The following is a 25,831-nucleotide window of genomic DNA, read 5'->3' on the forward strand; positions in this document are numbered from 1 at the left end:
CACCATCATCGTTTCCATCTTAATATTTCTGCCCATAGCATTTATCGTAAATCCTCTGGTAACCATGGCAAAACTTGACGTCGTTTAGCTGTCCCTTCCTTTTCCACCTTGGTAAGCTTCCTGCCAGGGGGATGTCTCTGCTCTTGTCAGAAACACAGAGAATATCTTCAAGAAAAACAAAGAGAACTGAAGCCGACTGCACGTGTGAAAGAGGCCTGAAGTGGCAGCTCTTCCTCTAGGTTTGTAGAGTGCTTGCTAGCATGGGCATGTATGTGTCATGCTTACGCATTGTTGTGGTCCATTATATATGGTACAAAGCGATGCAAAATAATTGATTCAGTCTGTCCAAGTCACATCATGTACACAGAAACAGGCCTGCTATTGAAAGCGCTAGAATCGTTGGGGCCGCAAGGGGCTCACCTCGCCCAGACACGCGTGTGGGGTTGTGGCCCACAGCTCGATGTCGAATCCTGACTCTGCAGATACTGACCGTGGCCCTCAGCCCTGCACAGTGGCACATAATTGGCTGTGGTGTCTTGTAGGGATGGAAGCGTCCAGTCAGTAAAATGGCTGTCTCAGCTCTCACACGTCAGCAATTCCTCTGGTCAATCAGACTGCCAAGTCACTAGCAAGCTACATTAAGCTAACCTTAGCATCTGTCCACCAGCTAACTACGTTGCCTACTTGCTTGTGGCCCATAGGTAAATTTCTCCCAGGGCTATATACTGTACTGCTGTTTGTGGGTTTATGCTGCATTTAGTCCTGTATATTAACTGCTTCCTGAGTAACACCTTGGCTCTGAGACTACCTGAAACCTGTGATAAACCAACTGTCTCAACTAACCAACTGTCTGTTGACATATGTAAAATAATACAATAATAGTACCCAAGCTGTATGCAATAAGATCTGAATACTACGTTCAGCCTCTGCTCTTCATATTTGTTTGGTGAACAGAATGGTGTGGCCAATTTTACTGCTTTGAAGACAATACAGAAAATTGGAATTGTAATTTCTTTGGGAATCTCATGGATTCTTTGAAGTGTGTCCTTTTTCTCACAAATTTGGAATGGTTAATTATACCAGATAAAGTGTATGCAGGCCACATAGTGATGCAGGTAAGCTTCTGCCGATTGGACGACAGGAGTGTCACTCACAACAACTGATAATCTGGCACACTGCTGGGAGGAGCCGATGCATCTGAATCCCTGACCAACTCTGGGAAGCCAAGGCCAGCTGTTTCCAACGGTGGCTCCCGATCAGAATCGCTGAATGACACAGCCTAGGCTCGGTCCTGTGATGTCGAGTCCGTAGGGCCCAGCCTGCATCGTTGTGGCAAGTGCCTTTATTGACCGAGCCAGCAAGGAGCTCTGGGATTGCCCTGTCTCGTGTAATGTGTGCTGCAGGCCTCAGTGTAAAAGCAAACAGCCTGTTAACCCGGCTGGCTTTGTGTACACGTCTCTGACTGAACTGCCCAGGTAGGCTGCGCTCGACTGCTGGGGAGCACCGAGCGCACTTGACATCTGTGACCGCTAAGCTTCTTCCCTTGCCAGCCTGCCTGTTGTCACCACCAGACAACCAAAGAAGAAGAAGAAGAAGCAAGGAGTCACCTGCCAATCAGCAGGAGGTGCTCCACACAGCCAAAGGAGTCCTGCATCTTTGGTCCTGCATGTGCTAATCCAGAGCATGTACTGTGCTGGGTCCATGCAGGGTGAACTGAATTACCAATCACACATACACACACACACACACACACACACTCCCTGCCAGAGAGATCTGACAGCTGTGTACGCAACCTGGGTCAGAAACGCATGTGCAATGCTTTTGTTCTGTAGATGCTGGTGAGAATTTCAAACATTCCTGCAGATCCCTGAGAATTTTTTATTTTTAAAAAAAAAGCTTATTTTTGTTGCTGGCCAATACGTAGGCTACGTGGTACAAATTTTATTTTCGATATAGGCGAACATACATCATATTTTTCGCCTAAAACCATCAGTACTATGCATGGCTTTTACTGGTGTGTAAAGAAAAATCCATTTCAAATGATGACTTGATCCAGGTCTGATGTGTACTTTTATGAGCAAACATTGACATTATTCTCTGTGAAGCAAAACGCAGTATATTGGGCCAAAAGATAATGATGCACAGCCAAGAAGTCTTCATTAAAAGATAACTGTGTTCTCCATCTGTTCACCCACACATTCTCTGTCATGCCTAGGAACATCGAACAATAAACAGACAGAATTTTCTGAACATAATATTGCACCGATCTGTATTCAGCAAGTTTCTGCATGTGTGATCACCATCTGAGCTCCACTGTACCTCAGCACGTTGTGTTCATTTGCACAGGTAGCCTGACCTATTGGAGCTTCTATTGTGCAATGAGACAGGTAGTAACCTGCCAACAGAAACCCTCCCAGTTACACACCATCCTGGAGGGCTGCTGGCCATAGTCTACACAGTCTGCACTAAATTGGCATGGTCTGTATTCAATAGCAGAAGGCAGGGCCCATCCACACACTAGAACAGCAACTTAGCAGGGCCAGCCACCCAACAGGCAAGCAGAAGTAATACTGAACCATTATTTTCTTCCTCACTGATAAGTGACATAATATTTAATCATACTGCAACTGAGAAGGACATTTGGTGTTCAAAAAAGTATTTTTAAAATATATATATTTGAATCACGAAATGAGTGGTCCTCTCAATTTACATGTTGCATTCTAGGGAAGTTCTAGGGAAATTAAAAATAGGGTGCCCTTGGCATCATCCAGAGCAATATTTCAGCATGTAGCTTTTCCTGTGCGTCATAGGCTCACCCTTCAGAATGGTAGATGAGTGAACATGGTACACAATACCAGAAGTGAAAAGGAGTCGTTGTCGTAATATAAAAAAGAAGAAGGACATTCGTGGAGAATAATGAAATTGTAAGTTATTGGTATTGTCTTTTATATGCACCGTGAGAGGTTATATGCCTCATTCCCTTACACATTAATTTAAATAAAGTTTTTTAATACAAAAGGGAAAGCTAAGGAGGTAGAGAAAGATGTGTATTAAGATTCAGGGAGACAAATGCCTGCAGCATCCTTCTCCCTCGAGTTGCAGAGAGATGGTAAAATGAGTCTGAAATATGACTGGGATGGAAAATCCTGAGACACTGGCTTAAAATAAAACACACCCTCCGTGTATTTTAGAACCGAGCCAATAGAGATGCTGTAATTCACTTTTTATATGAAAAGCTAATTAAGTGTGAGGCTTAGCTGGTTTCGTAGTGTTGGACCACCAAGTCTGAACAACGTCCATAAACTTGGTATAAATACTGTGTTTCTATGTTTAAGTAATAATAATATATAATAAACTTTATTTATATAACATATTTCAAAACACAGTTACAAGGTGCGATACAGATATAAGGAAAAAAATAAATGAATAAAAAAATACCAGAAATCAAATGCAATAATAAAATGAAACACTAAAAAGCCAAACAGTTATAGGAAGGCCTGCATAAACAAATACATTTAAGACCAGAGTTAAAAGAGGATACAGCATTTGCAAGCCAAAGCTCCTCAGGTAGGGAGCTCCAGGGACTTGGGGCCCTCACAGATCACCTCAGGTCTTTAGGCTGGTTTTTTAGGGTAACCAACGGGGCCTTGTCTGAGCATCTCAGGCTGCATTCCAGATCAAAGGGGGTCGGCATGCCAGAGATGAAAGCGGGGCCCAGACCTCGTCGAGCTTTAAAAGAAATCGATAAAAATCTTGAAAATCAATTCCAAAATACTACGTCTCTCAGTAATTACCTTCTCTTCTCAAAAATTGACGCTGGCTGCAGCGCAGCTCCTTTGATACTGTGATCCTCCCGTCCTGTCCGGGCGTTGGGTAATTTTCCTTATCTCGCCAAAGAGCGATATGAAGAGTTTTTCGTGGATTCTCACAAAAAGCGAGAGGGCTGGAAAATATTTTTCATCTCCACGGGGGGAGGACTGCAGAATCAATCCATCAGCGCTTTCACGAACCCGCAGCCATGATCCGTGCTCATTTGATTTTTCTTCCCAATTTGCAATCAAACCATGGCCATTTAGTTTGAGCTGTGTAATTACCTCTCTCTTCCTGTTGCGTGTGGCTACCCATTGTAATTTAGGGTCATTAGTATCTATGCTGAAAGCTTCACCGAATAAACAAACAAACAAACAAACAAACAAAAACAAAGACATTTACAAAAAGATCCCAGGGCAGAGATTTCCAAGTCTCGTGGGTCTACAATGAAGCTGACAAACACTGCAGAGATGAGCATCGCTCCAGACTGGATACCAGTCCATTAAACCGTTCCCAGCACGAGCCCCTGCCTTGCATGACAATGGATTACTGCACAGACATCCCTGAACGGAAAAAAAGTAATAGGGTCTCCAATGGAGACGGCTGGATGAAATAAGACGTAGTAATACAAACGTGTAAATACGGCGAATGGAAACGGCCTCTCTCATTTTCGGCGGAAGTGGCATTCAGGAGCCGATGTGCCAGAGAGTGAGACGGGCTTGTCAGCGGCGCGGCGGGGACCGAAGCCGCAGCGATGGTGCACAGGTAGCTCCAATTGAAGATAATTCTCTGAACGCGGAGCTCGGCGCTGTCACACTGATAAAGCGAAGGCCCGCGAATGGCTGTTTTCAGATTCATCCAAATTCAATTATGATTATGACTCACCTCAAAATGCTTTTCATAGGGGAAGGGGGGGGGGGGGTGCCAAGGGAATCCGCAAGAGGAAATATAAAATATTTATTTTCCCGTTTCTTTGCCTGACATGCCTGTCCTATCAAAGTATCTGACAAGACACCATGTCTATGGAATAGAGCACATAAGTATGTCACAGTGACAACATAACAAGTGTATGTGAAGTTGCACTACCTGGGTTACTGAGAGGCCCTGTAAGTTACAGCAGGGTCACTGACTGGGTAAAGGCAGAGCAGACAGGACTGCGGGTGCAGAAAAGGTCATTTACATTGCATTGCTGGCATTTAGCAGATGTACTGTTCCAGTGTGACTTTACACACCATTTAGCTTTTTTTGTTCTCTTTTACATAGTATCCATTTATATGGCTGGATATATAAACCAAAGCAATTCAGGTTAAGTACCTTGCTCAAGGGTACAACAGCAGAGTCCAACAAGGGAATCAGACCAGCAATATTTTGGATACAAGCCCAGTTCCCTACCCATTGATCTATACTGTAGTGCTACAGTACTTCACAGGTTTAACAGGCATTAGTGAGGTAAATGTGCTTCTCTCTTGTCCTGAAGAAACTTGTCTAGCTGGGGAGTTTAATTCAACTCATGAACATAACCAAGGACAGACAAGAACCCTAACACACGCGTGCTTGCATGCACACATTCACACAAACGCTCACACAAATGCTCACACACACACATGCAGGCACGCACCACAATGGTGTACTGAACACACACAGACACACATGCGACTACATGCATAACACATACAGACACACACATTGCAGCTTTCCTATATTTTATCTTCTTCCTCCACCATGTCTGAATTTCTTTCATTTAAACTTTTCTAATTTTTTCTTATAACCAGAAACATACATGCCACAAAATAATTCTTAACCTTCAAACCTCCGCTCTCTTGCTCCCACCACTCAGCATTCCGACTGTTATTGAGCTTAACCTTTAAAAGGCTTCCTCATTTCAGTATCTTGCTTCATTCCCTGGATTTCCTCCCGAACATGCCACGAGAAAAGAAGGAGGCGAAGCAGGAGAAGAGGAGGAGGAAAGGAGAAGAGAGGAAGGCTTTCAGATACCCTCATATTCATTCATTAGTGAGGCTGAACCATAAACACACAGCATGTATACATTCCCCTTCCCTTATGTTCTTACCGGACTTCAGCTACAAACACTGCTTTGTCACACAACAATTATTATTAAATATATGAAATAAATATCATTATGTAATTAATGTTTTTAAATGTGCTACAACATATTTTGAATGATTCTTAGAATCAATATCATTTGCCTTCTTTTATTAGCTTAGAGTATAAGTACATCCCAACCATGCCAGACAAACATGCAGCATACAATTACAGGGCAACTTCACCGCTGGAGCACAGCTGAGTTTCCTTTTGCATCACTTCCTCTTTGTTTATCGCTGGCTGTAAGCCTCCACATTCCGATTGTGAAATTCTTTGTTTATTCCTGGGCCCAGCCCAGAATAGTCGCACGAGGACAATTTTCCTAAAACACATTTGTATGGAGGAATCCACAGCTGCCCTCTCATTATTTTACCACCTGCCTGTCCAGCCAGCGACACTCTACCTTGGCACTCAGAGATAATTCAAGGTCATCATTGAGTCCTATCTACCCCCTCCTGTTTTTAATTTTGAGAAACAGCGAAGAGGATGAAGCAGCCACTGAAACTATTCAGGGGGCAATTATTTTTGTACAGAGAACACGTGGGACTTGACATTAAGGGGGGCAGGAAATAATAGAATTGAAACAGTAATTATGCAATAATTATTTTGAAAATTATTTACAGCACAGATTGTTGCACAGCACACGTTTGCTTAGTCATTTTTGATTGCATTTGTTCCAGCTGAGTCAAACGTCAGCAGTCAGTATCATTGCTAATGTGTTATACTTTGAGCATTGCCATTGGAGAATTCTGAATGGCAGTCTGGTGCATCGGGGGAGAAATATCCACCATTTTATTCAAATTACTTCACATTTTCATTCTTATAAAATATCATTTTCAAATGTACAAAATCAGCAGTGGAATTTGAGTGGAATCTTCCGAAACCCATTTTTTCCAGGGACAGTCCGCGTCTGATTGCTAATGGAAAGCAGACTGGACGTGGCTGTGCCACAGAGAGCCTGTAGCTGGAGCAGCTGATAATGCGACAAAGTTGGCAGCGTATTGCAGTGGCCAAGGAGCCGAGCTCGGGGTTCTGAGCTGGCGGGTTAAAACCCAAGATGCTGATGTTGTGGTGAATTAAACCTGAATTATTAAAATGGATAGTAGTTTAAAAAAAAAAACAAACAAAAAAAACAATGTAAATAATAATGAAATAAAAGATAATGTAGAGCTGGAGCTGGCACCAGAGAAGCAAGCGTGTTTTGGACAGCAGAAGAGAACAGAAAACATGAAAATGTCCGCACGCAAAAGTAAAGCAGGAGCTCCCAGGCAAGGCCGGATTATGAACCAAATTTAAAGCTTTGCTTTCCGTTCTCCAGAGGTGCTCCATCTCCACCAAACGCAGGGCTTACGGAAAGGTCGTGGAGTTTAGATCACGCTCAGTTAAAGGTCATTTCTAGCCCAGGATTTGTGAAGATTCGCTGGACGTTATCTTGGGATTGCTCATTACGTTACGTGCCTGTACACCAGACCCATCAATATAGGATGGCAATCAGTACGTCTAGACAGAATTAATCCTGGCGAATGCAAACAAAATACACACCAGTGACTATGTTGAAGTGATACAGAGGGGAATCGAATAGTGATTCTATGCAGGAAAGAAACATGGGGGGTGGGGGGGGGGGACAAAATAACATTTTCTTCTCAGCCCAATGAGAAAACGCAGGTCTGAGAGGAGGTGCGAAGGCACTGGCGTACGCAGGAGGACAGTCTCTCCAGGCGTCAGCAGCTTTCCAAAGCTGTCTCAGCGCACATCAAACAGCCCAGCTCCGGCGACAGGCTGACTGCTTACCGCTCACTCATCGCTCGGCCACACTTCACCATCAGCTTGCGTACGACCAGGAGCAGGAGCAAGTGAAAATGAATTTCAGCTGGCTCTCCAGTCTACAGATCTCACTGTGAGTGGTTAAAAAATAATGTTGTTTTTTTTATTTGGATAGAACAGTGTAGAGAGACAGGAAATACTAGGAGGAGAGAGAGGGGGAGACATGCGACGAAGGTCGGCGGTCGGATTCGAACCACCGACACCACGGCTCGCGTTGAGCATGTGGATAGCGCTCTACTGGCTGCGCCACTAGAGGCCCCAAAGATGTTGTTTTGAGCAACCAAGTGGGAAAACATTAATTTACTGTCACAAATCCAATGCATTTCGGTTTGTTGTGCTTCACATGAAACTGAAACAGACACACCGTATACGTGTAGATGACATATACTGCATGGAATTAATGAATTGTATGTATGTGAGGAATTGAAATTTCATAGCATAGTAAGTGAATAGTAAGTAAAACTATAGTAATAGTAAGGATGTCATGTGAAAGAGTTTGTATGTGAACAATTCAGGTATCCGGCGTGGCCAACAATTCCAGGAGGTCTGTGGACAAGAGAGTGACCAAAAGAACTGCTGAAATATTCTGCAGCCACTTTTATTCAGTGACACATCCCTACAAGAAAATTAATATTTCAACAAAAGAGAAATAAAAGTACCGACGCAGGTGGCAAACTGTCAATTATACCCACAGCATTTCACGTATGCAAAAGATACCCTTAAAAGGAATAAAATTCCCTGCAGTTAAATTGCCCACTTAATAGATCCAATAATTACCCAGAATAACTAGTGGTGTCTATTTATCAGACAAAGATGCTGAGAAAATCATTGGAAATCAGTGATACTGGGCGACATAATATTTGTTGCCTCAATCCAAGAAGAACATTTTCAATCTTGGACCTTCTGTTGCAGGGCAGATGGGGTTACAGAAATGCATTTAATGAAAGTATTCTGCTTGCAGCCGTTTGAAGGCGTTCCCACTCCAACTGAAATTAAATCAGCTCCACACTAAAATTTATTGGTGCAATCATTAGTATGCACAGCCCTGTGCTGATACTGGTATCACTTGCAATTTCACATTTAAAACATAAATTAATTTATCCTTTCTGGGTTTATTCTTCCACCTGAATGAGAGACAGAATGGAACCAGCACTGAGCAGGCAAACCTATCCCCATTATGTCAGACCTAACAAAGGCAACAAGTAACATCTATAGTTATTACCAAACAACCACAGCTGTGCATGCCCATAGACAATGACATCGCTGTCCAAGGTCCTGAATGTCTACAACGGGCAACAACCAAAGCTCTAATCCCACCCCATCAGCACTATGCAAAATCTGTTAGACGCAGACCTGTGTAAAACATGCATTTGGAATATCTTCACTCCTGCTGATCCCAGAATATTTTGAATTAAATATGAAGATTTTTTTTTTCTGAAAGTAAACAGTCAGATGCAAGTAAACAGTCAGATGCTTTCCTTTTAAAAACTAACATTTTCATTGCAGTATATATGGAGTTTGCTTCCAAGTGTGTGAAAAGGAAAAAATAAGATGCACAAATTGTTAAGAGAAATAGTGATAAAAAGGTATGATAACTGGTTTTGAAATATTTTGAAGCAAATATGGATTGGTTATTTGTGATGGCCCATGGCTACAATAATAAGGATGCATTCAGAATAAGTATCAATTGTGTCCATTAGTCAGGCGAATACAGCCTAAATAAAGAACCCAGCAGCAATGAAGTCTATCAGATTTAATAGCAGGTGTAGGGTGTTTCAAATGAAGCATCTCACTGAGGTAGTGATCAATCTCCCAGCACTCCACACACTTCCCTCCCTGATAACGAATGGAAATCAATTCTGCATTTTTGCAACCTCTTGACAGTTCATAACAAAAAAGTGAAAGACTTGTAAAAGGAGATTGCCAACCCATTTTCTTGCCTTGTTGATAATTGCTTTTTATATTTTACCTTCATTAAAAATATTTGATCGTTCTATAGAGTGAGAATTATTATTTTATTTTTTATTTTGAACAGTTGAAGTCACATGAGCATATGTAGTTCAGCTCTAACATGAGCCAAACCCCTGCAGTGACCTATTAGTTGTCAGAGCAATAAGACACACAATGAAAACATTTTTTTTCTTTTGTGTAGTCAGCACAAACATCTACATTACTAACAGAATCTCCAGGGAAGCCTTCTCAGAAGTGACTGAAGTAGATTACCATCTCTGCACCAGTCTCAAACTGTACCCCAAACACAGAAGTAGACAATCGGTGAAATTGCCTCAGACAGCTTGTGCTAGAGGTGTAGGGTTCAGCACAGAAAAAAAGCTATTGCTTTGATATAGAATAACCACCGAGCTTTAGGTAGTTCTGAAACAACTCCTTGGGCAAAAAAGGTTTTTATAACTTTTTGTGTAACAAAGATTTTTTTTTTGTTGGCAACTTCTAATAACTGCAAGCTCTATAACCTGTCCTTCTGGATAATTGCAGCTGCCATAGAACATACATTTTCAATTTATATATCTGTCCTGTCAGCAAAAACCAGGATGAAAAGGGTGTAAGCAGGATGGGTATGTGGTCTGAACTCAGGCATGAGGGATGACAGCCCAGGCGAAACAGAACAGCGTGGTACAGTACTGTTTCCAGGGGAAATTATAGTTTAATGGTACCCTTCAAAGTGCTCTATTTCTTTAGCACAAGGGTACCCTAGGATGATGCACTACATTTTACAGCAGGGATCACAAACCGAACTCCCAGAAGGCTTCGGGGTCTTGGGGGGGGGGTGCAGACTCGTTAGCCAATCAGTGACTTAAGCACTCAAATGTGCTGAAATGCACCAAAAAGCAGCAGGAACTGCAGTCCTCCGGGAACTCAGACTGAGAATCATTTTCACCTCACTTTGCCTGAGCCCCCCACAGCTGCTGCTGAGCCCTCTGGCCAGAAAGGTTTTCCCTTCTGGAGGGACGTGGAGCAGGGAGCTGCAGTTTAATATCCACTGACAGGTTTGAGTGATGCGCACGCACACACACACACACATAGACACACACGCACGCACGCACACGCACACACACGCACACACATACACACACACACACACACACACACACACACACACGCGCACGCACACACACACACGCACACACACACACACGCACACACACACACACACACACACACACACACTGAAGCAAAGTGCCCTGTCTGGAAAGGCACCAGCCCATCCAGAAAGCCAACTGCTGCCAGAGCCATTACCATCCTTAGACTAATGACAGCAAGGGAAAACAACCCCAGGTGAGAGGGACTTGTTTAGTGGGTGTGGTGGGGGGGGGGGGTTTAGGACTGGTAAATAAATCTCAAACTTTAAAACTTGACAAGGACTGCTCCTGACATTTCCAGGAGAGCGGCAGTCGTCCTTCTCTGCGGTTCATTACTTCAGTGGCAGCCATCAGTTTTATCCCTGTCGCCGACGCACCGCTGACCGGGAAAGAACTACCGGAAGATTCCAGAACAGTGGGGAGTACCAGACAGAACCGGGGAGAAATACCGCAGCGGCCACACGCTTCTGTTCTGTCGGCCAATTGCAACACACAATGTTAGAATACATAATTATGAGAACAGGCTTTTCAGCCCATCTGGACTCATCATTTGCATGAAGCCTACAGAGTGTCCGGCACCGCGTCCGGCCTGGCCTCTGACTCCATTACACGTCTTGTCAAGCTGTTCAAAGCATTGACTCCACTAGCTCTGCGTGAAAAAAGACCATTGCAGAATTTACCGTCACTCGTTTCCATCTGTGGACTCTGACAGAGCACAATCACACAGGTGACACAGTCCATTGCCCCAAGTCAGTCAACTCATGTGTAGGCTAATTGAGGCAGCTAGGCATCTTCTGAAATTAGCAAACTTTCAGATATTCATACTTTAAGCATTGAATTGAGCAACCTAATAATAATTCTATGCCATGATTACTTATATGGACCCGCATAAAATATTGGACCTCAAGTTCCATTTCAGACTCTATTTTCTGGAATCAATATCACGAGGAGCGTGGCTGCAGTAAATGGTGCAGTGCATGGGTGCACTGGGCATGGCTACTGAACGTTGGTATTTTCGTGACCAGAGCTGAGGAGTGCACAACTCAAAGCGTGCGGTGGAAAATGGGCTGGATTAGGCTGAATATATAAAATCGGTGGGTGTGCTGCAGCCGGATTCGCTCATAGCCAAGAGGACCTCTTTTCATTCCCGGTAAGAGCCCTGTGCTTTGTGCACTGGCGTGCTGCCAATTTCTGTGGTTGACCATTGCAATGGGAGACAAGGATATACTCATCAGAAGTATCTCCCAAGACGTTTGTGAATGGTGAAAAAAAGAGTTCAAACAAATCTCACGATTAAGAGAACTTTGTTCAAACGTAAATCAAAATTTCAATCAAATTTGCCTAAAGTACAATTATGTGCCAGTTTAAATTTACCATTAAACCTGTTACTATATAGCTTAAATGCACCGTGCTATAATTATGACATGACAACAGTATCTTAAAGTTTTACTTAAAAAAAAATAAAACAAGGGAAGATCATTACAATGCCAACGATGCCATTCACAGCAATGAAATGACTCAGTATCACCACCTGGTCTAACAAAATAAATAAATATGATGCACAAGCCCATCATTAAGTCATAACAATGGCATGGCTAGCTTAAACAAAACGGAAATGACCTCTCGGGGGCTGGAGTGCAGTTGCTGCTCGCATAGCCTACGTTGCAGGTGACTTTCTCCTTGGTCATCATTTTGTCTCTGATGGCGTGGAACTTGTAATATTTCCAAATGGCACACCTGAGGTGTGGGGGAGTTACAGATTTTCTTGGCTTTTCCATTTTGAATGCATAGCCTACAGACTGTGCAGATAACATGACCCACACATTTCAACAACATTCACATAATTGAAATGAAAAGATTGTTCAAACTCAACTTGCCTTTATTGTAATTATTCTCATTACAGACAGGTGTAAGAAAAAGAACGGAATACTGATCAGGTGGGTGATGCCAGTTCATACTGCAGATTAAGCAGACTCCAAAATTGCAATGAGCTGCAGCAAAATTGCAGTGTGCTGCTTGATATTGACTGACACATCCCCAACAGCGAATCTCCTCCACAGCAACCAGCGAGAAACAAATTTACCAAATGGCTCAGGCGTGTCAAAATCCATGATGAAAACACCACTGTGCCAGTGTGATGGCTCGCAACACACTATGTGCCGGCCAGAAAATAGAGCCCTCCATGTTTATTCCAGTTTATTACAGAATTTCTGGGCTCAGAATTACAGAACAGAATTCTCAATAGCCAGGAAGTGTCTCAGCAAGGGGAAAAAGATTGGGCTGGAATTCAATACAATTACTCATCACCTTGGTCAAACACGAAAAACCAACCATACAAGATGATTTATTCTCTGCCTTCTCCTTGAGGAGTTGAGAAGGAAGGCATGCCTAAGGCTCCATGATCCCACGACCTCCGTCTTAAGGCATCGCTCTATTATACAGTCGGAAGCAGAGGCACTGAAGGGACATTAATCAAAAGGAAGTGTATTCAGCATGACAGTTCACAGGAGAAATTGACGAACAATAAATCTACGCTTTTAAGACACAACCATCTGTCACACATGCCGACTGATGTATTCAGAGGTTTTAATTATTGGATCATTCAGTGGTATTTGGAAAATGCAATCTGAAACCTTTAAAATGCTGAACAGTTGCTGTCAAGACACAGTAATGTGATGGTGCGGGGTAAGTTCTGTTAAGAGTGGTGAGAGGTCACTCGAAAACCTGTGGTCATTTAGAGAGAGAGAGAGAGAGGCAGAGAGCAAGCACAAGAGCTAAAGTGAGAGAGTAAACATTCATTGGCTGTCGGTGTGTTTGTGAAAGATTGTGCAAGATCGAGAAAGAAAGAAAGAGAGAGAGTGGGCACGGGTGTTAGAGTAAGACAGCAAGTGTGTGTGTGTGTGTATGTATGAGAGAGAAGGCATGAGCGAGAGAGAGAATTCTACCTCTTGAAGGCAGATCAATGGTGCAGGAAGGTCAGAAGAAAGCAGGACATTTGACTGAGATTATTCATTGGCTGTCGGTGGGGGGGCAGGAGGTCTGGGAGTGATGGAGACAGAGCCTCCTGTGACAGGGCCGATCTCATCACTGTTCTCCATTTGGTGACCTCCCTCCAACCCTGACCCTTCCTCGCTATGCCTGTGGAGGCAGGCTGGACCCTCTGCCTCCCAATCTGGATCTGCTTTTGTTATCGGCCCATCGTTTGCTGCGGTCCCTTTGCCAGGGAAACTCCGCGGTTAGACCATGGAGATAAACAGGCACGCTCCCTTTTCGCAATTACCCAAGGAGAGATAGAAAGATAGAGATCGAGAGAGAGAGAGAGGAACACGGAGAGAGAGAGAGAGAGAGAGAGACAGATGGTAAATTGGTCTCTCTCCCATCGATGCACTCTCACCGCCCTGCAGAGACTGTAAATCAGAAGGCGGGTACATTATGAGCGAGGCCGGCAAAGTGGCGAAAGGTGGAAAATGCATTTACAGAGATGGCGGCGATCAAATTTACAGCTCTGGTGATGCAGGAAGCCGCGGAGAAAGAAATCGGGAAGACAATCTTCCGCCCTCGAAAAATCAAAAAACAGGTTCAGGTTTCCCCTCAGTGTGCAGCCCCTACCCGGGTGAAGATAAGATATCAATAGAGAAATTCCGCCAAGATAAATTTCTCCTCCATATTTTAAAAATGTTTTTGTGTTGTGCTTCGAAGCGTGGTGGGCAGGGGAAATAAAGAAAATCGGAAAATACTTTTTTTAATAGAGGCACAAAGTTTAGAGTGCACATAGTGTGAAAGATCTTTGCATGTAAGCACAGTAGATTGAACTCTGTGAGGAACCAGACTACTGATAAATCTGTAAGGCAAACAGGAGACGGGATGTTTCAGCAGAGAGTACAATAGATAGAATAGAATATTTTTTGATCACCAATAGTCGTTTCACATGCAGCAGCTACTCTTCCTGGGGTCACACAAAGCATAAACATGACCAAGTTCAGAACAATTACAGACAAAAGCAGAACAATAATATGCAAGAAACCACAAAGACAACACAAATTTAAAAGCGAGCAATAGAGAATTACACCATTGTTCTCTTGCTCGGGGCTGATTCCTCATACCTAATGTGCACTTCCTGTTTGGTGGGAGAGAGGGAGAGAGAGACAGTGGGGGAAAGAATTGTTGTTGTATAAATAAAACATTACCTTGTACAAGGGTTTTTTTTCCCTTCGTTTATTGCCATTTAGTAAAAGCTAGCTAAGTGAACGTCAGTTCATTATAACCTGATTGATTCATACCTGGTTGTTCTTTTTCATGTTATTAAATGCTTAAGGTTAGATACGTCATGAAAACTTCCTTGTTTTTCCTCTCTGGTTTCTGCTGATAGTTGTTCAGAACCAAATTCTTTATATTTAGTTGTGGTCTTGGTGTCTTCGTCTCGACAGTTACTTATCCTATCAAGACACAGGACGAGATATGGTAAGCGTGAGGAAGTTAAAATGTGGCCATAGCTGTGTGAGGGTTGCAGGATGATCGCACTTCTGAAAAGCGATTTCCAGGGTGAGTTCGTCTGCCACCATTGCTGGCTCATTGAGCACCTCGAGAGCAAGATCCTTGATCTCGAGGGCCAACTTGCAAGACTGCACAGTTCACAAGTGGTAAAGTTCCAGGAACTAAGGATTCATGATCTTTTAAAGAATTGTAAGAACCAGTAGGGAGGTGCAGACTGCCCAGATGGAAGCTGTCAATGCTACCTACAATAGTGATAAGACAGATAAAATATTTTTAATGCAAAATTTGGGTGGCTTTAGGCAGTGGGGAGTGAGGGAAAAAGGATGTGAAGTCACAGTCTGCAATGTCTTTGCTTAGAAGTATAAAAAAATATTTGAGGCTGTTATAAATAGTGGGGGCTATGACTTAGTTGGGATTACAGAGCCATGACTCTGGGAAGAGGATGGGGATGAATATAATATAGAGGAGTACAAACTTATTCAGAGGGGTAGATCCAGTAAGAGAGGTGGCCGTGTAGCTCTCTTTGTAAAAGAATATCTTAATGTGCAGGAAATTCCAGGAAATTGACCAACTCACGCCTAGCGAGGATATTTGTATTAAGCTGATAGGGGAACATGAGAAGGGACAGTAGTGCGAATACAATGCTCTTTGGAAATATAAAACAAGCTTGTCAGGAAGGTGAGACTATTATAATCAGTGACTTCAATTACCCTGCTATTAATTGGGAATTAATCACAGGACAAGGAAAAAGTGAGGTGTTTTTAGATGTTACGAATGATCGTTTCTTTTGGCACAGTATGTCAGTCAGCCTAGAAGAGGGAAATAAATTCTGGATCTTGTGCTATGAAATGATCCTGACAGAATTTGCAGCATAGAGGAAGCGGAGCAACTTGGGACAAGTGATCATTCTGCAGTTAATTCTCATAGATTTTTGGCAAATTAAGAGGACATTTTCTAAGACCAGAATTATTCATTTTAGACATGCCAACTTTAACAAGATGCGAGCAAATTCAGGTAATATAGACTGAGGGTAACTTCTTGATTGCAAGACTATGAATGAAAAGTGGGGCAGGTTCAGAAGGGTTATTCTTGATGGACAATGTAAATTCATTCCAATGGTAAGTTCTTAAAGCAGTGTCCCCAGTGGATGAATAAAGCTGTATGGAAGAGTTTGAGAAAAAAGAACTATATAAGATATATAAAAAGGGGACAGTACTAGTGTAATAAGAAATAATATTTAAATATTCATTCTGAGGACCAAGGGTGCTAAAAAGAGCTAAGGGCGGCAAAAAGACTCTTTGAAACGCAAGTTGCCCAAGATGCGAAAAGTAATCCTAAACATTTCTTTCGATACTGCACCAGGAAAATGGAAGTTAAGGAAGAAGTTAAGTTCAGAATAAAGGAGCATTGCTTTATAAGAATAAGAGCATCGCTGATGCCTTACATAGGTATTGTTTTTGAGAGTTTTACCAGAGAAGAGGTTACTAATAGGCCGGAAGGCATATTCAGTGCTCAGAATGTCTTAGCAGATACAGAAACAGGAGATAGAGGTACTAGATTAATTACATAAACTAAAGACCGATAAGGGTACTCAAAGAGTTCAGTGAGCTCATATTAAACCACTGGCAGGTATTTTTAGACAGTCTGTAGAAACCAAAGAAATTCCAGATGACTGGAAGCAAAGTAATGCAATAGCAATATATAAGAAAGGGGACTGTACTGATGCAGGAAACCACAAGCCTAGATTTCCAAAAAGCATTTGATATGGTACCACGTGAGAGACTCCTTGAAGACAGTTGGAATTACAGGAGGCATTTCAGTGAGGGTTTGGCACTGGCTACAGGGTTGAAAACAAAGAGAGATCTTATCTGAGCAGGGTACAGTGGGAATCGGAGGCCTATAAGGATTGGTGCTGGGACCACTGCCTTTCCTCATTTAAATGACTTTGATTGGGACATTAAAAGTACATTAGTTAAATTTGTGGATAATACAAATCGGGGAGGTACACAATTAACCATTTAGAATCTACTAAAGTTATCCAAGAAGACTCAAACAGAATCCAGAAGTGGGTGGAAACCTGGCAAATTAAATTCAGTGTTTCCCGAAATGCAAAGTTCTACAGGTGGGAAATAAAAACATAAGGCAGGGCTACTTTAAGGGAGGAATAAAATGGGTATGTACTTAATTTGAATAAGACTTGAAGGGAGTATTAGTTGATCAAAGCCTTGCATGTTCTATAGGGATTGCACTGTAGCAGTAAAAAAACGCATTTTCAGAATATGCTTAACGCCTTCAGTTAACTGGACATTACACCCTGTCCAGTGGAACACTGCCTCGAGTATGTATCTCTGAAATTTGGCAAAAGGACAAATATGCTCACAAGTGAGAGACTATATGCATTGCTCAAGAGCCAAAGATACAGTACATATACTGTACATTACATTTCAGAAGCCCTGCTTTATTTCCTTTTTGATGTTTCCACATTTTAAGAAGAGGATTCACAAGGTGAACTATGGAAGATATCAGAAACACAGAGATGTATCAGAGGAAACTTGCAGAAACTAGTTAAGCAAATTTCATACAGATACCTGACTTATTTGAAAGTCAAAGTTAAGGAAAATGTTGATTTAATCCAGGCTATAGTCAAGATGAAAACCAAGATGGACCAAAGGTTCAGGTTATTTTATGTTTTATTGTTCTTTTGAAATATTCTGCTTCCTCTGCAGCAGTAGTATTAAAATAGCTTCTTCACATCTTGTATTCATGGACGTGCCTTGTCATGTTTGTCAATAGGGTTCAAATAAGGGTATGTCCCGCATAATCATTACATTTCTAAATGAAAACAAATAACATTGGTTTGTTAGTAATCTCCATTTAAAAAAAAAAAAAGCTGTGCAATATCTATTCATACTGTGGCGTCCAAGGTTATTAGGGAACCCATTAACTTGATTAAGATCCATCTTGATTAAACACTTGTGTAATGATATCTCGATCAAACTTGGAATTCAAGCAGCTGCTCAGAATTAGCAGTGCATAACATGCAATCAACACTGAATACACAGTGCAAGTATCTTGTTTAATTTTGGGTGATCACCTAAAGCGATACATCAGAATGAACAATTTCCGTATCACAGTGACTGTACAATTGTCTCATACAAATATATTTTGTTACCTGTAAATCGATTTGCAAAATTTATCAAAAATAGACGACAAAAACAATTACTGTCTCCTTATTATGCTGTAAAATATGCCTTCACACACACTTAAATTTTTGTTTTCGAACATATATATTTCGATTCCCCAGAATTATATTTAGACTCTTGATTCATCCTGGAGAGAAATAACATAACTATGTTTTTTGTCGTTGGATGACAAATTTCATGTTTGAATATTCAATGATTTCATTAAAATTTTGCTTTAATCACTTTCAAGGGAGAGCCCGATGCTGGTTTGAAAGGGACTATGCCATGCCATGCTACCTACCATGCTATTCAGAACCAGGCTGAAAAGAGGAAACATCTTTTCATTAAGGCCAGACTAAAGACCCATTTGATGGAGGGGGGAAAAATCCTTCAATAGACTTAAACAACAACAGTTTTTTCCAACAAGTGCTGACAGGAGGTGAAACCTTCAGCAAAATCACCGTCAGCAGTGTACACACACACACATACACATACAGATACACGCTTGCACTTATTTTATATTATTTATTGTAGGGTAGGTCAAAGCTTTTATTTAATTTTGTGAATCTGTGCATGACCTTGAGAGGCGAATGCATCTCCCTGGCCTCATAACGATGGCTGATATCTGCAGTCTCATACCAGATCTGCAGGGAAGTTATTGCATTTGAAGTACCTGCTTCACAGAGAACCGCATGCTCACACACTTAAATAGCGAGACAAAACTCTCTGCCATGACACACTGCAGGGAGATTTATTACCAATCTCTATAAAGTGTATGGAGGACATGCAATAAGGATTGACATTGAACGTCCCAACCAGCTCATCCCCCCAACTGCCCATCCCCACCCGTCACACACCACACCCCACTCCCCACACATTCCACCTCCTTCCCCCTAGGGACAATGCATTATCTGTTCCACGCATACTGTGTTCCGTGTTTTTCCCAGACAAAACTCAGGGAGTATGCATGCGATAATACATCGAAAATACCGCATTAGCTAACTATTAATGCTCCGCCCGTGGAGGGAAGAAACTAAAAAGAGGAACTGTGATGCAAACTGATGGTGGCCGACGCAGGCATCAATAAATTACACCGCCATCAGCCTCTCTCTGGTGCTCTTGTCAGGCGTTTGAATATGCAGGAAGATGCAAAGGCCATGGCGACCTCATCAAAAGCCCGTAAAACACAGCATTGCAGAGTGCACTCAAAGCAGGATCCTTTACAGCACCTTGCCTTCAGAGTCTAAATCACAAGGGCCGAGCACAGCAAACCACGTACGGATATGATTAAAATTATAAGGGAGGCACGCACTCGCCACGGTTTCTGTATTCAAGTTGTGCTCTCAGCCATGTCTTTACCATTAATCAATAAGCATTCATTGCGAGGGATTGTAAATTATTGTATTGTAGCTCATCTTAGTGTTTAAACATAACCCTTCAATGTCTGTGCGTCTCAGAAATGTATCTGTTACTTATTTGCTTAAATGGACATGCATGGCCTTACATCAGTTTCACCAGTGATTTAAAGGACGGTTTGAGGAATGAAAAACAGTCAGCTTTGGTAGCTTTTGACTCACCGTCTGCAGCTGTGCATCGGACACTGATGGTTCAGCATCGCGTAGAACAGGGGCTAAATCCATTCCTCTTGTTATAGTAATAAGATGCCAATACCCCGGTGTGCCTATCGGAATCGAGACTTCTTCATCGAGCTTCTGTCAACGTTGACAAAAAGGGGAAAATAATTAGAAATGTTTCTTTCTATGTATCACACTCAGTACAGTGGTACTCATGCCCTTTGAAAGCCACAGGGTGTGTAAGGTATTAATTGTCTCTCAGAACTTAATTGATAACACAAAGCAGTCGCTGACAGAGCTAACGCACCTCATCTAGTTTATTGAGTTGGGATTGGTGGCTGATTTCAAGAGTGAATAGCATTGCTCTTGAAACGAAGGGCCATGTTTAATAAAGGATTGCGACTGCTTTTCCAACACAAAAGCAGTCACTCCAAGGTCTCGATATCTATGTGGGTCAAAAGTGCTATTAGGATGCTATTTGCGAGGTTTACGTCACTATGAAACTTTCCTTTTTTTGCATAGTTAAACATGTGCATGTATATGTATACCTATAGCGAACCCGCTAAAATAGAGTGGATATTATGGATAGGCTATTGTTTCCGATCCTTTTTATGAGCGTCTCCTACCACAAAATTGCGAGAGAGGACATTTAATTTAGGCTAATTAACTGCGTAAATAGAAACAGTCTACGTAAATCGGTTGGTAATGCGTCGGTATCTGCGACTGCAACGGAGCTGCAATGCAGTTTGTAATGCAGGGACTGTTTCCTTAGTAAATCTGGCCCTAGGAGTTTAGCGTTCATAGTTACAGCAGTTTATGTTACTCTTTCAGGAGGTGAAAAGCTGGGAATTTTGTAAATATAGCATGAAAAATTGGCCCTCATATATATGGTTCATACATCAGTACAAGACTAATTAAACCAGCCCATAAAAACATTCCATATAATCAGACATAGCTCTTTTGGTCCCAGGAAGGTGCTTAAATGGATGTAATAATTTTCATTTATGTTGCATCTGTGCTCAGACTTTTTCTTATCTCTTGTTACATTTTGCTTTCCCCTCACGGTCTACCTTAAGTCACACAATTCAACAATAAACTTCAATTTAACCTACAACCTGTGATATACAGCATAATGCGGTGTGTGGTATGCCACTGATAATGGAAAATACAATTACGGCTGTGCACAAAAAAAGATGCCTATTATTTCAGCATTAACCTCAGGGAACATGCATGCAAAAATTAAAATAAATAAAAAGCAGAACTTAAATCAGATTTATACGCGAGTAGAAGGTCCAAACTTGCACATACCCTGGGTTTCAGTTGAAATAAAAGTGAACTTTCCCTACGCCTTTGCTGCCGTGTACTAATCTATTTACTGTATGCTGGCTGAATATAGCCTCCCATATTCCCTAGATTCAGATACACTCTGACAGCAAAGAATTACTGTGCCCAGATCCACGCTGCCAAGCCAGCTTGTTAATAATTACTTGCGTGGTTGTGAATGTTCTATTTAGGAACCTCTTCACAGTCCTGCTCACTCACTGAACCTTATTCTCATGAACACAGATCACTGAACCTCATCAATACAAATTCACCACTCGCAGCACATAGAACCACCTCAACTGGCAACCTGGGGCTCAAATGTTGCCTTCCTCAGACCTACAGTCACAAACCCTACAGAAACCTAACAACCTTCATGGACTAGGTTCCACCAACTTCATTTTATATTGTGTATGTCCTTCCAATGTCAATGTCCATCTGACCGAATAACAAAAAGAACAATAGCCCCATCTGGATGACTGCGGAACAATCAAAATGTCCCCCACTCCCCCTCTTTGATTTATAATTCAACGGCAACAAAATCAAATCCCTTACCTTTTACAAAAAACCCGTGCATCTCAGCTGCAATGGAGGCAGTGTGGAAATTCAATATTTCATAGCACAAAATCAATGCATGCTCTCTCAGCCCAATCTAGAACAATCCCAACTTCATAATAAATGGTAGCGCACTCGTTTCCAAGGCCTGGCATGAGAGGGGAATTAGACATCGACAACACATCCTCAGCAATAGTTGCATTTTACCATTTCCCAATTTGCAAGACATATTTTCCCTCCTTCAAAATCAATGCTACCATTACCTCAATATTTCCCTTATGAAATGCAATCAAAACCTAGCCAGACATCTATATTATTACATATTAGTCAAAACATTGCAACAGAAGCATATGGTATCCAAGACCTAATCCAAATGGAATGCTACAGATCCAGACATCTTGGTTCCAAAAGCGGATTGGTACAGGGGTCTGGACATGAATGTTGGCTCCCTCAGATGGAACAGCATTTGTCGAACATTCATTCTCAATCAAAACCAAAGACGACAACTTCTCCAGTTCAAAATACTGCCCAGAAATTCATTTCACGCAGAGAAAACTCATGCCATCGCCACTCAAGATCAAAGACAGACACCTATTTCCACTCAATTTGACACTTTCCACCATTATAACTATCTTGGCACACAATAATATCCACACTCACAGGTCCTGAACCACACCATCCCTTCGTTCCCCACTCTCTTAGGCAACCTGGACAACCTCAGCCTCCCACCCATAAAATAAACTCCTGACCATCTCTCACACTAGCGAAAACATTCCACAAAAGAGGAAAAAAGGAAAAAATAAAGTGTTATTCTGACCTGTGAAATAAAAAGTAATAGATATGCATATTTTAGGAGTCTACTTTATTTTATTTTTTTTACTCATACAGCACATCTTAAACACACGTTTTCATAAATAGTATGTGGAAAATGTTACGCCTACATGCAATGTTTCAAAAAGCAATCTGAGCTCCAGGAAAAAGCCAATATATAACCTTGATCTACACACACAAGCCATGATGCTCTCCCTCCGTACATACAAAAAACAACATATAAAGCAGTTACCGCACTTGATCACCACTGCTAATCATGCTCATTTTATGCATACATGCATCATTTTGAACCACAGAAGCACTAACCTCGCTGTTTGTTATAAATTCAATGTGAAATACAATTTATGGCACAGTGCTGTTCACAGCTAACCAATCCCTATAACTGGGATGCCAATAATCTATTGTTACTGCCTGTACAGATATACAATTAAGCTATTACCCAGTAAGCTAAACAAATAATGGTGGTGCACAGATGAGCCATTCAGGTTTCATATTTAAACAAGGTTCCTGTTCTATTCCCATGAGAAGAATTAAAATTGAATGTGCCCTTCACATGTAATGGATGACATATTAATGAACTGCACTACTCCATAATGACTTTTTAATTTTATTAATATAGTATTAAGATTTAATGCTGCATTTTTAACAAACCCACTCACCACGTTCAAACTCCAAATTGGCAAGCATTGAGTTTGTGTAAAAATGTCACTTGACAGGCATATACAGCTAACATTTTGAGCATTTTCACTACACTTCCAAGAATAACATCTGTCACCCATATCACCCATGTGAAAAAGTAATTTCCCCCTTAAACTTAACTGGTTTTACCATCTTTAGAAGCAATTACTGCAACCCGAGAATTAGAACAACAATTGAATAACTACAATAATTTAGTATTAATGAAAACGGAATGGTCATATTTATAAAAAAAAACAAACAATTAAAATTCATTAAAAGGTAATGTCTAGTTGGAACAACAGAACTCCTCATCAAGCTACATTAATCTCTATGGTGACAAGGTGATTCATTCGTAGAACAGTGCACCAATGGTCTATTCATTATCCAATGCAAGAAAAAGGTCACTGGGGAAATGACAAAGCCATTTAGCACTTGTCAAAACAGTTTTCTGTGACCAGCAGATACAGATTCAAATTTTTACACATTGATTTTTTTACTCCATTTTTATTCCATTTTTTCCACCGACTCATAAAAGGCTAATCCTAGTGTTTCTGACTTTACGAGCAATAAACTCCCTGCTCAAATCCAACAGTTTCTGAATTGCTATCTTGTTCCAGAACAATGTACTGGCAGGGATTACCCATTGAAATAGTGTGGTGTGCAAAGATGACGATGAAGGTGTGATGAATGTGTATCCGTGCGCTGGTATAATATCAGGTTGGTTCCATATTCCAATAAAATAAATGAGAGTGTCACATTTTCAAAAATGTTCCTTTTCTTTCTCAAGCGGAGTTGATACTCAGAGAATTTCAGCAGCTGGTTGGATTACTGTAACGCCCTCTTTTCTGGTCCACCCAAAAAGACAATAGGAGTGCTACAAGATGCTTACACAGAATGCTGCTCGCAGGGTCTTCACTGGGACTTGCTATTTTTGGAAAAGACTTTGAGATTCTTTGACCAGTCCTTACATGGCTTTGCCCCAGAGTACATTTCAAACATGTGTTTAAGGTACATTCCATGCAAATAACTCTGGCCCTCTGTTTCCAGTTTTCAGTCAGCCAAAAAACCGGAATCAATGTCCCTTTGACCTAAGCTGAAACTGGTTACCTAAGAACTAAAGATTGCAGACCGTGAACATTAAAAAAAATAATAATAATTTAAACCCCCAAAAAATACAATGGTTAGACAAAAAAATCCTTGCTTAGAAAACCTTAAAGCTTTTATGAGTGTGCTTTTATCTAACTTTTAGAGCTTACATTATTTTTTTCCTTTGCTAAGTTATTATTAGGGGTCTGAGCATGAAGTGCTGGAACCCTATTGTTTTTGTCAAGATTATTATTATTCTTTCTGTTTCTACCTTAAAAGTGTCTGGATCTCCAGCACAGTAAATAGCACCTCTTCCATCCATCCATTATCTATACCCGCTTATCCTGGGCAGGGACATGGGGGTGCTGGAGCCTATTGGTTATCAGGCAAAGGGCAGGAATACACCCTGGACAAAATACAAACATTCAGTAGCCACACACATGTGCCCACACACTGCACCACTGACTGTGCACCCTGTGACATCCAAAAAATAGAGCCCTTTATCTTATTTCATTTTGATTATTACTTTGAAATGGCAGCAATTAAAATGTTATTGCTGCATGGTTCATAAGAGTGATTAAAAGTCAAATTAAAATAAAAACAAGTGATAAATCGAGATTATTGTAATTACCCAATTAAATCCAAATTAATATTTTTTTATGACAGCCCAAATTTAAGTGCATTTTTTGTTGATGTATTTCCCCAGTGAAATGACTCATAATGTCAGTTTTGGAAGGGAGCTATTTTAGACGCACTTCTTAAATGTCAGACACCTCATTACCTTTGCTCTTGTACACCCATTTTATGCAGTCATCTGCAGTGCATCCTGTCTTGCCCAGCTCGGTCCCCAAATCCACACATCTGTCCATCAAATGCCAAACACCCATTTTGCAGAGTTCATCTCATTACCTCAACATCGCAAATTCCAACAGACTTTGTCTGCGTGAGTCCAGTGGCACCCCAAAGCCCATGGCCGTCTATAGATCCTGTCCGCAGACTAAGCCAAAACATAATTCAAAAAGATTTCTGGTGTCTACTGGCTGAGGCCTCTGTCAAACAATCAGAGTGAAAGACAGCTGCCTTCAGACTGTCTTTATTTCAGAGCAACAACAATGAATCCCGTTCAAGGCTTTGTGTGGCGCAGACAGCCTGGGACATGCCAGCACTGCAATTGGGTGATTGCAAACTGAATGTGCCTTTGAAAATCCTTGATGAGTCAAAAGTGTATCATTTAGCTTCATCAGGCACTAGGCTTCTGCGCGAGTGCTGCTTTTTT

The 25,831-nt window shown here is 41.5% G+C and overlaps 1 long non-coding RNA gene across 1 annotated transcript; it reads right to left on the reverse strand.

Moving 5' to 3' along the window:
• Positions 1-2,903: 2,903 nt before the first annotated feature.
• LOC135250231 (uncharacterized) lies at positions 2,904-25,824 on the reverse strand. Its single transcript, XR_010328881.1, has 3 exons — positions 25,465-25,824; positions 20,089-20,223; positions 2,904-3,729 (listed from the first exon to the last, which is right to left on the reverse strand). It is a non-coding gene; the product is annotated as an uncharacterized LOC135250231 (long non-coding RNA).
• Between the last annotated feature and the right edge of the window lie 7 nt (positions 25,825-25,831).

Source organism: Anguilla rostrata, chromosome 3 (genome assembly GCF_018555375.3).
Source record: "Anguilla rostrata isolate EN2019 chromosome 3, ASM1855537v3, whole genome shotgun sequence".
Lineage (NCBI taxonomy): Eukaryota > Metazoa > Chordata > Actinopteri > Anguilliformes > Anguillidae > Anguilla > Anguilla rostrata.